This window comes from Dasypus novemcinctus, chromosome 2, assembly GCF_030445035.2.
Source record: "Dasypus novemcinctus isolate mDasNov1 chromosome 2, mDasNov1.1.hap2, whole genome shotgun sequence".
Taxonomy (NCBI): Eukaryota; Metazoa; Chordata; class Mammalia; order Cingulata; family Dasypodidae; genus Dasypus; species Dasypus novemcinctus.
Window position 1 is genome coordinate 73,007,212 of NC_080674.1, and position 5,724 is coordinate 73,012,935.

Sequence of the window (5,724 nt, forward strand, 5' to 3'; positions counted from 1 at the left end):
AAAACAAAAGAAAGCATTAAAATAGTTCTTAATTTGTTTTTCAAGATCCAATCAGGCTTTGCCCGGCCAGGTATATGTGATGGAAAAGTTTAGACTATCATGTACTTTCTTGCAATAGAAAGGCCATATGTGTCCCCATTGTGCACTTTCCTCTTCAGTTTGTCACTGAAACTGGGGGTTTATCACAGACCCACTCATCACTACTCAAGGATTTATGTGGCACCCTTCCAGGACAGACATACTGAGGCATTATTTCTGTAGCTGTAGATTTCTGGTCTGCAGGGGAGTACAGACTGTTTGATGTGTCCACCATGCCATAAACACTGGCACACAACTCCCTTCCCTGAGTTGCATACTTCAAATTTACCCCATTCCTGAGGTGCAGAAGAGGAGTGAGTCCTTCCTGCTGAGCAGCCTGGCTTTTATGAAACAGAAGAGGACAGGCCTGAACAACTTCATTCAGAAGATTGCCAATAATTCCTATGCATGCAAACACCTTGAAGTTCAATCTATTTTGAAAATCTCCCAACCTCAGGAGCCAGAGCTTATGAATGCCAACCTTTCTCCTCCACCAAGACCTTCTCAGCAAATCAACCTTCACACAGTATCCAATCCTCATGCTAAACCATCGTACTTTCACTTCTTCAAGGTGATTGGGAAAGGCAGTTTGGGCAAGGTCCTTCTACCAAGACAAAAGGTGGAAGAAGCATTCTGTGCAGTCAAAGTGTTAAAGAAGAGAGTGATCCTGAAAAAAAAAAAAGCATGTTATGTTGGAACAGAATGTTCTATTGAAGAATGTGAAGCACCCTTTCCTGGTGGGCCTTCACTTCTCTTTCCAGATGGCCAACAAATTGTACTTTGTCCTAGACTACATTAACGGTGGCAAGTTGTTCTACCATGTCCATGGCATTGCTTCCTGGAAACCCAGGCTCATTTCTGTGCTGCTGAAATAGCCAGCCCTTGGGTTACCTGCACTCTCTGAACATTGCTTAGACTTAGAACCAGATTCACAGGGACACATTACCCTCACTGGCTTTAGACTCTGCAAGGAGAACATCAAGCACAATGGCACAATGTCCACCTTCTGTGGCACCCTGGAATACTGGCACTAGAGGTACCAGTATTCATAAGCAGCCTTACAATAGGGCCATGGACTGGTGGTGCCTGTGTGCCATCTTGAATGAGATTCTGTATGGCCTGCCTTCTTTTTATAGCCAAAACACTGCTGAGATTGACGGCAACATCTGAACAAGCCCCTCCTGTTGAAGCCAAACATTACAAATTCTTCCAATCACCTCCTGGAGGGCCTCCTGCAGAAGGACAGGACAAAGAGGCTCTATGCCAAGGATGAATTTATGGAGATTAAGAATCATGTCTTCTTCTCTCTCGTTAGCTGGGATGACCTCATTAATAAGAAGATTATGCTCCCTTTTAACCCAAACATGAGCCAACCGAGTGACCTACAGCCTATATCCCGAGTTCACCAAAGAGCTGGTCCCCAACTCCATCGGCAGGTGCCCATCATAGCCAGTGCCAAGGAGACTGTGGAAGCTTTCCTGGACTTTCCATATGCACCTTGTATTAGGCAGCCAAAGGGGTGCTGATGCAAAATACCAGAAATTGATTGGTTTTCATAAAGGGTATTTATTTGGGGTAGGAGCTTACAGATACCAAGCCATAAAGCATAAGATACTTCCCTCACCAAAGTCTATTTTCACGTGTTGGAGCATGATGGCTGCCAACGACTGCGAGGATTCAGGCTTCCTGGGTTCCTTCCTTCCTGAGGCTTGTTTCTTTTTCCTCTGTGTGCTTACTTCCTGGGGCTCCAGCTTAAGGCTTCAGCATCAAACTCCAACATCAAAACTCCAACATCAAAAACCCTCCAACTCCGTCCTTTGCCACGTGTTTTATCTCTAAGTCCCTACCCACCAAGGGTGGGTATGTTCCGAGGAAAAGATCAGTTTACAAACATAATCCAATATTTCTTTTTGGAATTCATCAGTAATATCAAACTGCTACACACCTCATACAGACTTTCCTCTGAGCAGACTTAGGGCCAGGTTTGAAGTATTTTGTGGACTTTTAGATGTTTTCATTAGCCTTTCAGTAGAGATGCCAGCCAACAGGACATCTTTAAAGAGTTTGCACATCTCTGGGAGCTGAGCAATGTTCATTGTACAGTGTTTGCTGGAAGCTTCTTGAAGAATACACCCTCCTTTCAGTAAGCTCATGGGGTTTTTTATGTTTTGTTCTTTTTATCCCCACCCCTTGCGGCTTTTTGTGTGCTGTCTGCTCTCTGTGTCCATTCGCTGTACATTCTTCTGTATCTGTATTTATTTATTTCCCCTCCCCACCCTCTTGCAGCTTGCTTGCTGTCTGTGCTCTGTGTCCGTTTGCTGCACGCGCTTCTGTGTTTTTACTTGTCTCCCTTTTTGTTGCATCACCTTGCTGAGTCAGCTGTCCATGGAGCTTGTGGGCCGGTGGCTCTTTGCAGGGTGCAGGTGAGCCTGCTTTCACAAGGAGGCCCCAGCACACGAACCAAGGGCCTCCCATATGGTAGATGGGAGCCCATCTGATTGAGCCATAGCCACTTCCCTCATGGGGTTTTATTTTCACTCTTCCTTCCATTGTGGTGCTTATCTCTGAAATGAGCGTCAGAGTGCTGATCTAGACAGATGCAATCTTTTTTTAAGAAGGAAGAAGCTGTTCTAGGAAGGATCTTGGGAAGGTCTGACTGGGCTTTGATACACCAATTATGAAATGTGCCTTTCATGTGAGGTCATGTTTGCTCCAAAGTTTTCCCTATTACAGAGTGTTCTAGTCCTTTATTTTTTCTTGTGGGTTTACTGTGCTAGCAGTGGTATGACTGTGTTGTGTGTGATCACAGGTGATTTATCATGAGCATCAGTGTGACACTCGCAGGGCACTACAACATGGGACATTGTTTCATATTTGGAAGATAAATTTATGTGTAGACTGGTTTTGTTTTTGTTTTTGTAGAATATAGTTAACTGAAACTTATTGAAATGGTCTTGAAAGGACTTGTATCCAGATGCTTGACGAAAGCATTGTGGCTACAAATATTTCTATTTTTAGAAAGGGTTTTCATGGACCAATACCCCAGTTGTCCGTCAAAGCTATTGGTGTTTTCATTGTCTAAAATGTCACCTATAAAATGGGCATTATTAATGGTTTTGTTTTTGTTTTTGTTTTAATTCCTCATAATTATAAGTTTTGTGTAAAGAAAAGTCTTTACATTGGGTTATAATACTAGTATATTTAATTTTACAGGCTTATTTGTAATATAAACCACCATTTTAATATTCTGTTATTGACCTGGCTATAGTACATACAATCCTTCCCTCCTCCCCACCGCACAACTTTTTTTGTGTTTGATAAACCAATTTTAGTTTGCAGTGAAACCTTGAAAAATATTTACATAAAAAGATATCCCATAAAACAAAATGAAAAATTAACATGGATATCTGGAATCCATCATGAACAATATGCTTGCCTGGTATTCTTTCACACATATTGACATGCATATATATAAGCAAGGTATGTCCAACCATGGAAGAATTATGCTTTATAGTTTAAAAATACTTCCATGCCTGTTTTTTTTTTTTTTTTTAATTTCTCTCCCCTTCCCCCCTCCCCACCAGTTGTCTGCTCTCTGTGTCCATTCGCTGTGTGTTCTTCTGTGACCGCTTCTATCCTTATCAGCAGCACCGGGAATCTGAGTCTCTTTTTGTTGCATCATCTTGTTATATCAGCTCTCCATGTGTGTGACACCATTCTTGGGCAAGTTGCACTTTCTTTCATGCTGGGCGGCTCTCCTTACAGGGTGCACTCCTTGCACGTGGGGCTCCCCTACACAGGGGACACCCCTGCGTGGCACGGCACTCCTTGCGCACTTCAGCACTGCACATGGGCCAGCTCCACACGGGTCAAGGAGGCCCGGGGTTTGAACCATGTTAGGCAGACACCCTATCCATTAGGCCAAGTCTGCTTTCCTCATGACTGTTTCTGTTTCTATGGCTGCTCAAGCAAATACCATGCAATGGGTCAGCTTAAACAATGGGAATTTAATGGCTCATGGTTTTGAGGTTAGGAAAAAGTACACAAGGCATCAGCAAGGTAATGATTTCTCCCCAAAGACTGTGGTATTTTGGGACTGGCAGCTGGCAAGATTCTGTCCTTAGCCTGCCAAATAGCAAGGCACATGCGGCATCTCCTGGACTCTCCCTTCTCTTTCAGGATCTGTAGACGTTAGGCTCCACTTGCTCCCTCTGTGGCTTTCCTTCTATGTCTGAATTTCATTCTGCTTAAAAGAACTCCAGTAATAGGATTAAGACCCATCCTGATTGAGGTGGGTCACACCTTAACTGAAGTAGCCTTATCAACAGGTCCTACTTACAATGGCTTCATACACACAGATTAAGTTTGAGAACATGTTTTTTTCGGAGGTACATACAGCTCCATACAATGCCCATTGTAAAAACTGTGAGATAGATAGGGCCACGGAGGGAATGCTGGAGGAGGAGACAGGTATAATTATCTCCATTTATTGAGGTGAAACTAAATTTCAGACTAATTAAGGAGATTTTTCCAGGGTCTCTGAACTGTAAAAAGATAGAGTCAAGACTGTAATAGTCCAGTTACCTTAAACTCCACAACTCACTTTGCCTCTCTCTAATTTTGACTTTCCCTACAGCTCTTAATCCTTCTGGTGCTTTGTCCCTATAGTACTGTGACAGTTTGGCTAATGTGTCAACTTGTCCAGGTAATTGTGCCCAGTTGTTTGGTCAAGCAAGCACTAGGCTGATTGTGGACCTAGTCATCAGTAAGTTTACTGCATAGATGGCTGATTACATACATCTACGATCAACCAGGGAGATTGCCATCAGCAATGGGTGCCATTTTATCCAATCTGTTGAATGCCTTAAAAGGGAAAGTTATTTCAGCATTTAGAGAGAATTCCCCAGCTTGCCTTTGAACAGCCAACATCTCCTGGAAACTCATCAACGTCCTTCATTGGATTTTCATTGGAGCCTCTGGGTTGCAGCCAGCCTTTGGAATCTGGACTTGTGCATCCCCACAGTCATGTGAGAGAATTTTATAAAATCTTATACTATTACAGACCTCTCCTGTTGATTCTGTTTCCCTAGAATCCCTGGGATCGCTGACTAATACAATCACTAGTTGAGTAGACAGATTTGATGGAGCATAAGTATTAAGCTCCTAGAATCTGAGAGAACCCACAATACAAAAATGATATGAAACAGAAAATATGTTCCACCCCCATCAAAAACTCCATGTCAAGGTTGTAGAACTCCCCCTCCTCTCCAAGTTTTGGTCAGCTGTGCTTCTTTGAATCACAATGTCATTTTCATCCTCCAAGATGAAAATTGAAGCAGCACTGGCAGATGCTAAAGAGCTTGAGGGACGAACCTCTTAGTGTTTCTACTAAATGTTAGTAGACACCCCCAAGTAACTCTGGTGTGTTGATACATTCAGTTACCAAAAATTTATCAACCAGGGAAGCGGCTGTGGCTCAATCAGATGAGCTCCCGTCTACCATATGGGAGGTCCTTGGTTCATGTCCCAGGCCCTCCTTGTGAAGGCAGGCTCGCCCGCACACCATGGAGCGCTGCCCGGCCACAGACACCCCAGAGAGCCAACTCAGCAAGGTGATGCAACCAAAAAAAAGAAAGAAAGAAAGAA

At 43.4% G+C, this 5,724-nt stretch overlaps 1 pseudogene; it reads left to right on the forward strand.

The window, feature by feature from the left end:
* The first annotated feature begins 388 nt into the window (after positions 1-388).
* LOC101425389 (serine/threonine-protein kinase Sgk1 pseudogene) lies at positions 389-1,527 on the forward strand (annotated as a pseudogene).
* Positions 1,528-5,724: the final 4,197 nt, after the last annotated feature.